Source organism: Xenopus laevis, chromosome 6S (assembly GCF_017654675.1).
Source record: "Xenopus laevis strain J_2021 chromosome 6S, Xenopus_laevis_v10.1, whole genome shotgun sequence".
Classification (NCBI taxonomy): Eukaryota; Metazoa; Chordata; class Amphibia; order Anura; family Pipidae; genus Xenopus; species Xenopus laevis.
In genome coordinates, this window is record NC_054382.1 from 37,305,178 (window position 1) to 37,320,883 (window position 15,706).

A 15,706-nucleotide genomic window follows, 5' to 3' on the forward strand; every position below is an offset into this window, starting at 1 on the left:
CTTTGAACATAAACCTTGGGCACTGTATGTCTTCAATCAAACCATTGCAATTAATATGAAATTCTAAATACAGAATATAATGCCACATAAATAGCATAACAGCCAACTCCTGTCTAAGAAGCCATATGTTTTTTCCCATTGTTCAAAAAAAGGAGATGACTTGCCGTCACTTATGTTTCTGATTAGCAAGATGAGTTATGCCACAATCACTAAAAATGCCAGCAAGTGAATGAGAAAATGCATAGTGACTGCACCAGATGTGCACAATAAACAGGAATCCCATTGTAATCTCTGCTATTTATTTTATATGAAGGTAATGTAAGAAACACTCTTAGATACAGAAAAGTCACTTTTTTTTTTACATTTGACTATAAATGATATGAAATAAATAGTGTGTTTTATACTTTATGGCATTCATACATTGATAAATTAGGTACAGTTCTGCATCCTGACTTATCTACCAGACTAGGCTGGCTAAAATCATGGGGATTAATTGCTTCAGAGGTGTGAAATGCATCTTTTCCATTCTTTTCTGCACACTCGGTGAAGAAACAATGATTAATCACTGTTTAACTATTCTCTTGAGGATCTACGAAATTGCCAAACAGGATTTATCCTCATAAATCCAACAAACACAGGGTTAGATTTGCTGCCTGAAACTAAAGGAACATGAATTTAAAGCTCTACTTTATCAGATTAAAAACAATGTCAATGCTTTAGTACCAATACAAGAAAACAATGCTCTCTAATCTGCAATTTACAGTGGGAAGTTACAGCACCTAATCCTCAATGAAGGGAGACGGTTTAAAAACAGATAGCAGCACTGGTTCTGTTTGGAACATGTCCTGGCTCCCCAGCAGGGGGTTAAATTCAGCATTTTAGCTGCACGAGGGGAGATGCCATTACCAGACATGTTGAATGTGATCACTCTGTACAGTGAACACTTCCAATAAATGCCCTTTTCTATCTTCCATGTCCTTATGGTGGTGGCAGACGATGCTACTGGGGGAGATAAGTCGCCCAGCGACAAATCGCCTCTTCTTCGCGTGACTAATCTCCAGTGGGATGGCACTCGGATCACTTTGGCCCAAAGTTTTCTCGTGAGGCAACTTATGGGGACTTCAGAAAATGAAGCATTCCAGGTGCTATCACGCCGGCGATTTACATTCTTGCCAGCGGGAAGGCATAAGGCCCCAAAGAAGAGGTGATTTGTCTCTCAGTAGCTTTGACTGCCACCACCCTCAGGGCAGAGACACACATGGAGATTCAGGATTTAGTCACCTGGAGACTAATCGCCTCTTCTTCTCAGACCTGCCTTCCAGCAGCCTACAATCTAAATCGCCAGCGGGATGGCACTCGGAGTGTTTCGTTTTCTGAAGTCGCTTCACAAGGACATTTCGGCGACTTTGGAAAACGAAGCGCTCCGAGTGCCATCCTGCTGGCGATTTAGAGTAAGATGAGACTGTAACATATTAACATATAAAAAAAATAGAACAAGATTAAAAAATTACAGTGTTTCCACCAGACACTGTTATAGGTAGAGCAGCACTCCCCTGTAGTTTGTACCTTCCATTTTTCCTGACATTTTATATAGTTCACTCTAACCGTCTCTAATGGAAATCCTGTTTTGCTGCAATCAGTGTGTGTGCCAGAGTCAGTTCTTTTGTTAGCTTTTGTTTGTACTGGAGTTGGTTATTTGAGTTAAACTCTAAACATCTACAGTACTAGGAAAGGGAGCCCTCCTAAAAGACATATTAGACCAACCTGTCAATCAAAATCTGACCCAGACCTCAGTATGAAGACAGCATTGAGAGAGACAGGTTGCTGAGAGTGAGATTCTGAAGAGCAACTTGACTATTTCTTAAACTGTACAGAATTTTTAATTGATTCTGAAGCTTATATTCAATTTTCATTTTCACAACCACCACCCCCTCCACCTTATTTCCCAGAACTCAAGCAGTTTTGTTTGTTTGCCTGTAGAGCAGCCAGGGACCGTGTAGAGATTTATATCTGTAGACCCAGAGCAATTCTGCATATTCTGATTAATAATCAGTCTTGCTGTATAGGCTTCTATGGCAGATATTAACCTTCCAACAGAAGTCCTGACCACACTGAGCATGTGTGTAGTCTTGGTCTTGCAAAGATGTTTAACAAAGTTACAAGCTGATGACCCCCTGCGGCCAACTTTGAAAGCATAAATCATTTGTTTGATTAGGCTTATGGTGCAGTAAGTTCATGTTTATGTTTAGTATACAAAATATAGCATTTCTAGCATTATTCAATTTCATACTTTAGTTCCCCTTTAATGATTCTTTTGGATTTAACAATTTATTTTCCACACTGGAACAATTACTTAAAAGACCAGTAACATAAAAAAATTATTTAAAAAAAAAATTGTTTCTACTTAATGAAAAAAAAACACCAAGACACTTTTAACTTTAAATTTGCGAAGTCTTTACTAAGAAATAACTTACCGATTCTCCGCATGGGCTCCTCTTCAAAAACGGAGACAGGGCAATGATCCATCAAGCGGCGCTCGGTTTCTCCTCCCTGCCTGCTATAGGAGATAGCCAGGGAGGAGAAATCAAGCGCTGCACCATGGATTGTCGCCCTGTCGCCATTTCCAGAAATGGTCCTTTAATAGCAAGTAAAAATTGAAATGTGCTAGTGCTCAGTACTGCTGTTTGATATTGACCATATTCTAACAGAGGTATCAACTCATTTGGTAAAATATTACTGTACCTCACAGAAACATTTTTTGGAAGTGCATTCAAAGTAAGGGCTTTTTAGTGTTACCCCACATCACACAAGCCAGTGTTATGTAGGAATTATGTAGGATTTGCAATCAGAATAAAGGAAAGAAAAATGGTCAAGGGACTGAACAGTTTCAAGGTAAACACACACACTCTCTGACCAATATTAGTTTATTTAAAAATATGCAGAGCAGATCAGAACAACTGATCAAAATCACTCAAGATTTTAGTTCTTTGCCACTAATTTCCTTGATTTTACAAGCTATACAAGTTTTTATATTAGCTCTTCAGCCTGATTTATGTTATCAGGTGTAGAACAGCAATTCTAAAAAATGTTCATGAATAAGTAAATGAATAAGTACCAGTAGAATGTGAATAACAATAATCTCACCCATCCGTTTTTGTTGTTTTAAAGTAACAGTTCAGTGTAAAAATAAAAACTAGATAAATATATTATATATTATAGAGTAAGGACTGTCTGCAGATGATAAAATGAAATAAGTTGTAGCTTCTCTTCATTTCTTCCTGTTCCAGCACTCAGTTCCACAGGCTGAATGTAGGTATGAATGTAAGAGTTTTGTTCCATCCTTTCTGTGCCTTTTAAACTACCTTTTGTGCAGGCAACAAAACGTTGAAAATTGACCAATGTGCCTTTGTCCTAAAAATGACCATAATGTCAAGTGTGGGCGTTCAGTTATTTATGCATACAGGTATGGAACCTGTTATCTAGAATGCTTGGGAGCTGGGGCTTTTCAGATAACAGATGTTTCCGCAATTTGAATCTTCATACCTTAAGTCTACTAAAAAATCATGTAAACATTAAATAACCCAATAGACTGGTTTTGCTTCGAATAAGGATGAATTATATGTTAGTTTAGATCAGGTACAAGGTAATGTTTTATTATTATTACAGAGACAAAATTAAATCCTTTTTAAAAATTTGGATAAAATGGGAGTCTATGGGAGACAGCCTTTTTGTAATTTGGAGCTTTTTGGATAACGGTGTATTTTTTTAGTTGTTATATTGGTGTGTAGGCAGCCATCTCATTTTCCCTGGTCATGTGCTTTCAGAAAGAGCTAGTGCTGCACTACCAAACTGTCTCTTACAGGCTATTGTTTCTCCTACTCAATTTAACTAAAGGAGTCACATGGATTTTTACAAGTCACATGATTGGGGGCACCTGGGAAACTGAAAATATGTCTAGCCCCATGTCAGATTTCAAAATTAAATATGAAAAAATCAGTTTGCTCTTTTGAAAAAAATAATTTCAGTGCAGAAGTCTGCTGGAGCAGCACTAACTGTTGCATTTTGAAAAAAACATGTTTTCCCCTGACAAAAGAAGCAAAATCAATATTACCCAAAATTAGCCAACGCTAATGCTGTGAGTGAGTACATATCCATATACTGTAGTGTACATCATATTGGCTCACAAGAGCCTCAATTCAAAAGAAAATAAGCAGAAAATTATAATTACAACATGAAAAAAATAATATAAAATGGAATATATAAAGAAATATGTATATCACTATATGAGTTTGGAGAAAATAAAGTCAGTGCTAAAAATGACAGTCACTTGCAAAAATTTACTTTTTCACCTATTTTTACATATTCATACACTGACAGGTATGGAAAAATGTATTCTCTTTTCTTTTAACCTGTAACTGCAGTCTTATATAAATATATATGTCTATACTTTCCCACAAGTTTATGGATCTTCAGTTTTCTGGTAAAACAAATACATTTACCTTTCAGACATAGCTGCACAGAGGTTTTGCTGAAGCAATTTTATTTGTGTCACAGTGAAGGACAAAGATAAGCTAACTGTTTAGATTCTTCCCCTTTATGTTGTGGCTTTGATCACTAACAATGCTGCGTGAACAGTCAACAGAAGGCTGACATTTCATAAAATATGCAGTGATAAAAACTAATACAGCAGCATCTGGGAACAATATATTAAATGCAGAAACACACCTTATAACTGATCTTAAATTACAAGTTACTAAAAACCACGAAGCCTGCTTACCAGCTAAAGCTCTACAATAAAGAAAAAGAAAGAAAACCTTTTCAGGAATCTGCAAGGCATCAAATGATATTGCTGAGCATTTATTATTGTTTAAATGGTTTTAAAAGGAATTACGGCTGATCTTTGCCATTACAAATTGGGTTTCTTGGTTTTTCTGCACCTTCTATTCAAAGGATTTCAGCGAACGATCGAATGATTTTACTTCGACTTCCAAAAACATTGAAAAATGCTCTAGAAGGTCCCCATAGGCTTACATAGCACTTCGGTAGGTTTAATTTGGTGAAGTATTGAAATCAAAGAGACAGTACTCTATCGAATGATTGAATATTCAAACTATTTTACTTCGAGGTCGAAGTTGTAGTATCATATTCAATGGTCGAAGTATCCAAAAAATTACTTTGAATTTCGAATTTTTTTACTTCGAAAATTCCCTCGAATTCCCTTCGACCCTTGATAAATCTGCCCCCTAAAATTGGGTTGTATCCTGATCTGGTTTCACTGTGGTAAGGATTGCAGTACATCTAAGCAATAAAAATACTGGTCCCACCTAGATCATGACATCAGCCTATATGCCCTCTGATAGTCGTATGAGTTGGGGTGGGGAGTAAAAGAAATTAGGTATCTCCCATTGTGGGAAAAACAATGGACAAACCAACACCTTGTATGCTGGACCTTGAAGTATCGCACAAGTGTTAATTCCAAACTGGTGTGCAAGGAGAGTAAACTGACACTTTGTCCTCTCAGAGGCACCTAAGTAGGTATGGCCTATTCCCTATGTCTTGTGTTAAAGCAACACCAAAAGTTTAGACATGAACACAATAGGTTAAATAACCAAAGGTAGTGCATACAAATGGAGGACAGACCCAGTGTACTGTACCTTGCAGTATTATACAGACATATATGTTTCCAATACGGTGTGCATAGAGTAACTGGTGCTTTGTCCTCTCAGAGGCACCTAAGTAAGTGTGGCCTATTCCCTATCGCTAGTGCAAATGCAACACCGAAAATTGGAAACGGGCAAAGCCCAAAATTAAGTCTGTGCGAGTGCTGGTAACAACATCACTGGTCTGTCCAACGCTACCTCCATTATTAGAGGGAAACTGCTGCCACCATTCAACACACCCTCCAGAGTGCCTCCTCCCCACCCTTAGAACGCTCAGTAGAGCAAACACCTGACGTACGTTTCGCCTGTATAGGCTTTCTCAAAGACTCTTAATTGTTTATCACAAGATATAATAATGAAAATACATCAAAGTGTGGACACAATGATCTTACTTTGAATGAACTGATCTGTGCCATGCTACATAAATAGGAAACACAGGATCTAATAATGTAGTAAATGATGGATGAAACTGATAAGGGTTTATTCAGGCATGCAATAAGATGTGAAAAAGTGATCTGATAAATCGCATACTAGTTGAAGTACATGTATTTTTCCACTTTCATGAATGGTTAAGCTTCCGGTGTGTGGTGCTAAAAATGCCATAAGCATCTGATTCACTTGTGGAGTTGCTACCAGTTTATTGTTTTTTTTTTGTCTATTAGAGTTTCAGCTTTGTGAAACCAAACAAAACTCCAACCAATACCAAGCTCCACCCACACCCCCACATGACAGATACATGACCACCCCTTTGCACGGTTTTTGTAGAGGCCAAATGTGGCAAACACATTCACTTGGCTCAAGTCAGTTAGCAGTTATTGATGCATTCTTTTATTTTTTATGGAACTACACAGTTTATATTTATTAGATTTTCTAAAGCAGGTTTCCCCAACCTTTTATACCTGTGAGCCACATTTAAATATAAAAGGAGTTAGCAACACCAGCATGAAACATATCCCTGGGGATACCAAATTAAGGCTGTGATTGGCTATTTGGCACCCCCCATGTGAATTGGCAGCCTACAAGAGGCTCTATTTGGTTATAAGCCTGGTTTTTAAGCAACCAACACTTGTCTTCAAGCCAGGAATTCAAATATAAGCACCTGCTTTGATGCCAGTACACAGAGTACATAGAAATTGAACACACAATTCAGAGGGATATGACTCAAAATATTATCACTTTCCCTTTTTAGGGTTTTCAGATGCAAAGATAGGCTCATCTCAAATCCTGTATTGCCTGGGATGGCCTATGTTTAAATAAAGGGTGTCTAAACATACCAAAGCGGATTTGACCAGCTATTGCTACAAAAAATAACCTTGCTTTTTTTACACTAGAATAACCTATTCAATCATTCTTTCCATTTTAAATCCTCGATGGCACAAATTTTAAACTAATAGCCCTATGGATGTTTGCTAAACTACAACTTGCATCCAAATTAGTAGTTCCACATATACAGTGGTGTTGGCTTGGTATTCAATTTTCCGGACAAATATAAACAAATAAAACTATAACATTTGGGTTACTGACAAATATAACCAGAATCGTTGGCAATGTGTTTATTCTGCATCTTTCTGACTTGTAAGTTTGCTTACAAGCTCACAGCAAGTGTCTAATACATCACTGAAAACACCATGTGTTAAACAAAAGCCATATGTAGTGTTTGAAGATTTCACAGAAAAAAATACAGAAAAAAACAGTTAAGTATGTGGGAGGCAATTGTCCTTGTGCTTATAATTAGCATCCAAAGTTAAGGGCTTTCACTGCCTAATGCTCACCCACCACCTGTTATACTTACCATGGTTACGGCTACTTAATAAGAAATAAATATTTCTTTATCATCCACTATTTACTTCAACATTGCACTTTTTTTCTCTTTTTTACATTGTTGTAATATGAGAAACACTAATCATAATGTTTTTCTTCTGGTTCCCCTCGGACATGAACCGTATTAAAGAGCTATTCAGAGATGATAGCATAATTGTACCATTTGTGTGAAATAATGCACATTTGTACCTACCTGTATTTTCACTTGAATGCAAGAGTAGCAACAGAACTATATGAATATAATTATAGTGGAATAATAAAAGAAGCAGAAAGGAAAAGGTAAAATGTAAGCATAAAGCTATGTTTGGAGAATGCAACACTTATTTGCCTTAGATGAGTTACAGTAAACATTGATGTTCTCCATAGGGGTCATTTATGTTTTCCCCAGGAAACGTGCAAGAACACTGAGGGGTGCCCTCAATTCAGGTAGTATTCTGTCTGGGGGTATGACTGTGTGATGTGCACAGTGTGGTGTCAGGGGGTGCAAGCCAGCTCTGTCTTTACTGCCTGCCTTAGGACATGTGCCCATGCCCACTCCATAACTTGAGCATAATTTTTTTCTTGTGAAAAGACATTAAACAAAAAGATAATACCGCTAATTGCTTATACCTTAATGGGCCTCATTAGTGGTTAAACTGCTTTTTGTTAGCCAGTCATGTTATTTTATGGAGGAATCCCCTTGCAAAGGATCAAGCCATCAAAATACATCTCATGTGGCCTCTTACAAATCAGAGGGACCGTGAAGGTGGCAATAGACACATCAATAATATCATACAAAACTAATTTTCATACGACATTCGGTGCGTGTATGGTGGGAGATGAGCAGACTGATATCGGCAAAAGACTTGGACATCAGTCGGCTCATGGATCGAGCTGGACTGAAAATTTTGATCGGGCACCTTTAAGGGCACCTAAACATCGGCCATTGTTAGTGCTGAATTGTCAGATACAGAAAGAATTCTTTGTTTCTACCTGTATATCTGTCAATTCAGCTCTACACGTGTGAATTAAAGAACAATCTTTCATGGAAAGATCTTTTGTAATTGTAATGCCTGTGACCACCTTAAAGGATTAGTAACATCAAAAATTAAAAAAAATTTTTGTTAGTATACATTGAAAAATACCCACCTACACAAATTAAACTTTAAAATAGTATAGCCTTTATGAAGAAATAACTTACCGAAACTCTGCTTCCTCTCCTCTTCAGAAAAGGCGACAAGGCGACCATCCATCCTGCGGTGCTTGATTTCTCCTCCCTGGCTATTCCACTAACAGCGTGTCCTCTGCCCCCATTTCCTTCTCCAACTCGTCTTCATCCTCCTCTCAGCCAGGGGCTTTGAAGGGCTCTTATCTGAGTAGGAGTTTCTGCTTACTATGGGCTCGGGTGGGCGGCCGAGGTGCAGACGTCTTATTCCTCAAGTATCCCCTGCCTGCGACTCTGACTCGAAACTGATAAGCGGCCTGAGATAAATTTGCTTGCTCACAGCTCTTTCTCTTGCAGGGGCGGACAGGAAGAGGGGTCGCCAGACCTACACAAGGTACCAGATCCTGGAGCTGGAAAAGAAGTTTCACTTTAACTACTACCTGACCCTGCAGAGGTGCATCGAGAATGCCCAAGTTCTGTGTCTGACCGAGTGACAAATCAAAATCTGGAAAAAGGAAATAAGTCAATTTTCGATGTGGCATCTAATTTAGCCAATTATCCCACAAGCGTTGCAGCATTTTTATTTTTTATACCTTTTTTAAAGAATCCTAGTTCCTGAGAGATCGTGATCCAAAAAAAAAAAATCTTGTGACTGTGTTTGAATAGTTCGTCTATATCGCATGAACTATTCAAACACAGTCACAAGATTTTTTTCTTCTTTCTATATAGGTATAAAAAATAAAAATACTGCGCACCCGAGCTCATAGTTCGCAGAAACTCCTACCCCGGCTCAGACAAGAGCCCTTCAAAGCACCTGGCAGGGAGGAAGATGAAGATGAGTTGGAGAAGGAAATGGGGGCAGAGGACATGCTGTCAGTGGAATAGCCAGGGAGGAGAAATCAAGCGCCGCAAGATGGATGGTCGCCCTGTCGCCTTTTCTGAAGAGCAGGGGAAGTGGAATTTCGGTAAGTTATTTCTTCATAAAGGCTTTGCTATTTTAAAGTTTAATTTGTGTTGATGTTTTAAATTTGATGTTTAAATTTTTGATATTACTGGTCCTTTAAGAAAGTACCAAATAGAATCAAAGTAACAATGCCCCAACAAGAAAAGGGACCAGCTCTCAAAAGATGTACAACAATCTACAAACCATTTTTGCTCTCTTAATAATAAATGACAAATATACTACTGCATAAATCAGAACAAAAAAATTGGCAGTAAATTAAATATAAAATAAAACTAGGAGGTAATTAGTTTCACCCTAATACTCTGGTTCCAATGCCTGAATAAAAGACAGTTCGGTGACAAGAATTAAGTATTGTGACACTGATACAGATTAATATTTAAATGTGTTTTCTTTTGCTTTTGGTTAGTAGCCTTCTGATTTGAAAGTGACATCTCCAAAGCATAGTGAGTGATTCAGTCGTGGCATTATTATAAGACCCTTGAACAGAGGAACCAAGCAGAAATGTCAGCCGCAATTCTGCTTTTTAACACATCACATTTATTTTAAAATACAGTTGCAGAGGAACTTTCTGTTCCATGCCTGGTCAGTAAAAAAAATGAGGTTAACCATTAATATTTAATGTCACCTGCAGCCAGTGACTGCTTCTTCTAATGTAAGTGACAGATAAACAGAAAAACACTCCCTGGATGATACACAAAGCACCACACACCATAAGTGCATTTTATTTTTAAACCAACTCAATTTCTCAAATGGATAACCAATGTTCCTACTAATTTACATTAGGAATTGAGTGAGGCATAAAAATTGTTCTGATGCAAGGCAAAAACTTTATTTCTAGCATTAAGTACATAGATATAAATGGTTTGGCAACAAATCAAAACACTATATACATTGCTACTATTTAAACAAATTTACAGTATATTGGTTAACAAGGCACTTGATTGTGCCTGCATTTATGTCATTTGCTTAGTAATTGATCCATACATTTTTTTTACTTCCTTGTGTGCTGAATCGCAAACTGAATACTTGATTCAATGCATCTCTATTTTTATTATCGTATATTCTCTAAAAATAATTAATCTCACGTTCAATTTAAAGCAGCTTTACAGTGGCTGTAAGTTGCTAATCATCCCTTAATAGGGTACCTCTACTACAAGAAATATTTTGAATAACAAGTTACTTACAACGTAAGGGAAATAACATGCTTTAGAAGTTATTTTTACTTTGAATCCACTTTTATTTATTTAACATCAATTCAATTATGATATATTTAGAAACACATTTTTTTTTATTTTTTAAGCCACTCTGGACCATGTCATGAAAATGTATTATTCTTGTTGCAAGGCAAATTTAAAATATGCACCATGGCATAATAGCACCTTTGTTCTGGTGTACTCTTGTCAGTGTGTGCAGGAGTACGCAAAGCATGTCTATGCCATGACGGGTGCAGCGTCGATTCCGCACCTATCCCTCTACCTCCCCCCACACCACAATTCTCCTACCCAAAATAATACATACACACCCACTGATTTGGAAAGAGATGGCCGCAGTTGTTTATTTAAACACAATAATAAAGTAATAGTCATGTACTGTATAACATTTTTAACCTTTTAACAACTGTTTGTATAACAAACTTTTTAACCTTTAACATATTATTCCCCCACCCGGGAAGGGCCCCATCAAGACCCTGTTGCCCCTATTCAGGCCATGGGGTCCCCAGACTCCAAATGTAGATGTACCCTGCCTACCACCTGGTTGTTGCTGTGTTATCATAATCTTATGGGGCAGATTTACTAAGGGTCGAATATCGAGGGTTAATTAACCCTCGATATTCGACCAGGAACTAAAATCGTTCGACTTCGAATATCGAAGTCGAACGATTTAGCGCAAATCCTGCGATCGAACGATCGAAGGTTTATTCGTTCGATCGTTGGATTAAATCCTTCGAAACGAACGATTCGAAGGATTTTAATCCAACGATCGAAGGAATATCCTTCGATCAAAAAAACGCAGGCAAGCCTATGGGGACCTTCCCCATAGGCTAACATTGAGTTCGGTAGCTTTTAGCTGCCGAACTAGGGGGTCGAAGTTTTTCTCAAAGAGACAGTACTTCGATTATCGAATGGTCGAATAGTCGAACGATTTTTAGTTCGAATCTTTCGATTCGTAGTCGAAGTCGTAGTCAAAGGTCGAACTAGCCCATTCGATGGTCGAAGTAGCCAAAAAAACACTTCGAAATTCGAAGTTTTTTTAATTCGAATCCTTCACTCGAGCTTTGTAAATGTGCCCCTATGTGTTATATAATCATTGCAATAAATCTGAGCCAGTTACTACCTTGATTTAAAATATTACTCTGCAGCACATTTAAAAGATCAATGCAGGGCCGCCATCAGAAATTGCAGGGCCCGTACACAAAAATTTCCTGGGCTGCGCCCACCACAAGCCCCACTTACAGGTACTCTCCCCATCATCACCCCACAGGTCCATCACACACTAAAAAAAAAAAACATTGGTGGCTATGGTTCCCACATGTTAATAAAAAAATATTTTTTATTAGGATCTCTTTACATCAGGATCTCTTGAACCCTATGCGTTTGGTTCAGTGAGAAGCACTACACTGGTGTGCACCTGCTACAACTCTAGCACTGGCATCAAGCACTGCCAGCTCAACTGAAAGAGTAGAAATCAGAAGTTGAATGGCAACATTGTGGTCGCTAATCACAAGGAACGGTTATCTATATGTTATATGTGCACAAGGAGCAAGGAGTAATCTGGAGTTGAGTGGCAGCATTTGGATTACCAACCACACAGAATGCCAGCCAACTAAGATGCTTATATGTCTATACACTTGTTGGCAGCATTATTTTTATGGGCGAGATTAGAGTGCTTACTGCATTTAGAAAATATTTCCATGTAGCTTAGTCAATCTCTGTAAAACAAGTAACACGTGTTGCAACTCTAAAAACCAAAGAGAAACAGAAAAGGAAAGCCCTGGAGCTATAATCACAGGGGCTGGTCTAGGTCAGAGATGTGCAGAATCACATGTAGCTGTGTTTAGGTGAGAAGGAATGAGTTAAAGCAGGAGATGGCCAGGTCCGGGGGCTGAGTAAGAGAGGGATGTGATCTAGTGGCGGAACTACCGGGGGAACAAGGGGTTTGAGCGGACCAGGGCCCGCACCCCTTTAGGGCCCCCCGGCAGCCCGCGCGCCAGTGAAATCCGGTGTTTATGGAGGGGGGCAGGGCCCAGCTGCGCGTCATGCACCAGAGCCCTCCCCCCTCTAGTTAAGGCACTGATGTGATGTCAGGGGAAGAAGCAGTTCACTTCCTTATCTTCTGAGCAGGTAGAAACATCCCACCCACCCTCCCCCATTTTGCAAATTTTGTGAAATGTCAGGAGTTTTCTTCTTTATGTTCTATTAATAACTGAATATGGATGTTTTCATGAAAGCTCTGTAATATTATGGTTTCTGTATCTTTACACATTATAATTGTGAGGTCTGTATTGTATTTATTTATGTTAAATGAATGTGAATCGCTTGATCCAGGGAATGTTTATGATCACCATTGGGGTCAGGAAGGAATTTTTTCCCTCTTGAAGAATAATTGGCATTGGCTTCGGGCTGTGTTTTTTTGCCTTCTTAAGTTTTATTTGTCACAGCAGCGGTAGGACCTTGCCAGAGTACTGCACAGGTAAGTTTAGAAGAGGGAGAAAGGAGGTTCTCTCCTGTGACTGCGCAGTGGGTTGATACAGACGCTACTACTGCTTGTGCTAGGGGGCAGCCTGCTTGGATTTCCTAACATAGTGACACTGCATATGCAGGTCCGGCAGCAGGGCTGCTGAACTTCTCTCATGTTGGCGGCAGAGCGATCTCTTGTTAAATTCTGGCTTTAGAATATTGCATTGGGCTAAGCTGGCAAGGTCCTATTTATTTAATAAAATGTGAATAATTTCTGTGGCCATTTTACACCCACCTCTGTCTCCTGGTTTCATTAAGGTATACCTGTATAATAATGGGTCCAGTGGGATAGCTCAAGGCGAAGGGTCAAATTGAGTAGTCCCCTTGTCATGTAGTGTTTTGCTATGAGTGGACCAGCATATACCCCATAGTTTTGTTTTGCAGGCATTCAGTACAGTCATATTTCTATTCACACAATTTTTCTCTACCAAATATTTATGATTTGCTATTGTATTAAATTTAGGTTAAACTGGTCAGCTAATTACTCCCAAAACAAAGGTCTTCTGCTTTACAGATACAAGTACAGCATACAGTGAATTAGTTTAATAGGCAAAGAAATGCTGGTTAAACAATCTATAATTCAACCAGAAAATGAATTTTAAAGATTCTTATTAACAATCAGTTATATTACTATTTAATTTAAAAGCAGCATTAAGCACGCTTCTTTGCTGCCTACTGCTAGAGAAGAGCACATAAGTTCACTTAATTCAGCACACTCAGATACACTACAGCTGTCCAGTGATATTAAGAAATAAACAAACCATTAACATCTCAAAAACTGAAGAGATAAAAAAAAACAAAATACATGATGCTTAAGAATTAAATAATGTTTGTTTCTGCATCGGTACTCATTACTGAAGAATTCACAGAATTGTATCATTCCTTTCAATCCTTTATATTTTGACATATACTGTATATATATATATATATATATATATATATATATATATATATATATATATATATATATATATATATATATATATAATATATATATATATATATATATATATATATATATATATATATATATGCAGAGACTTAGTAACCATAAGCACCAACTCTATACATTGGCTTGTACTTAAAAGTTACAGTGGAAGGAAAGCAAGCCAGTAAAGTGAGCCAAAATCCATAAAGACACTAATATATTGGGCACCCCCAAGATCTTAATTAGTAAATGGGTTTGGCCCAATCTGAAGATAAATTAAGAGTAGGATTAAAATGTTAAAAAATCTATGATATAGAGAAACAAATGTCATTTAGTTGACATTCGTCTTTTAGAGATAAAGGTCAGCTACTGTGAAGAGGGATATATAAAGAGCATTCCTTTACTATTATGTAACAAATTTGACAAAGGAAAATGTTTTTATCTTTTTGGATTATTTAGATGATTGAGAATGTGTTAAGAGTTTAAACAGAGTGCACATAACCTTATAAAAAAAAGTTACCCCCTTTGTATACATTTACTTGCTTAGGCCAAAGTAAGATTCTCCATATGCAAAGAAAAGGGGACAAATATTCAAGAAGACAAATTCTTTCAAAGAGGTGTGAAGTAGTGATCGGCGAATAAATTTGCCTGGCACGAATTTGTGGCAAATTTCCACGCTCCGTAAATAAATTTGCGAAAAGAGTTTGTGTGAAAATGTCCAATCTTCACAATTTTTTGTGAAAATATTAGAATTTCAAGATTTTTTCGCGAATTTATCGATTTCACGATTTTTCCGTGATTTTTTCTCAGTTTTTCGTCAAAGCGAAACAGGAGAAATTTGCCCATCACTAGCGTGAAGGTGATTTAGGCAGAGATGTCAACATCCCCTATATGAACTGTGCTGATCTTATTGAAACACACAACTTAGGAGCCCTGTACTTACTGCCTAGCATAGGACAGGGCTGCCTTTGCTTCCACAGCTACTGAGCACCTTGCAATGGATTTATAATCTGGAACAAAATTCAAAGCAGAAAACTGACCCTACCAACAAGTCAAACATGAGTTTAAAAGAATCACCTTAATTGTATTTTGGTAAATACCTTGCTCCTAGGAATTTTAAATTGCAGAGAATTACCTACAACTCAGGTGAACTGAAGAAGTTGCTTAGATGAGTGCTGACACTTATTATAACTTATATTATTATATTATTATAACTCAAGTTCAGTTAGTTTAGACTCAGCAGTACTAAACATTGCCCATCAGTTAGGTTTGCTACAAAATAGGACACATTTTGGAGTAATGTGATGCATGGAGCAGTCAAGATCTGCATAGTATGTATGTATGTATGTATGTATGTTTGTATGTATGTATGCAGTCAAGGCATTTGTCTCAATTAAAAAAAAAATCCCGCAAACACACACAATGCTATACCAGGTAGTCTAGTAGTCTAGT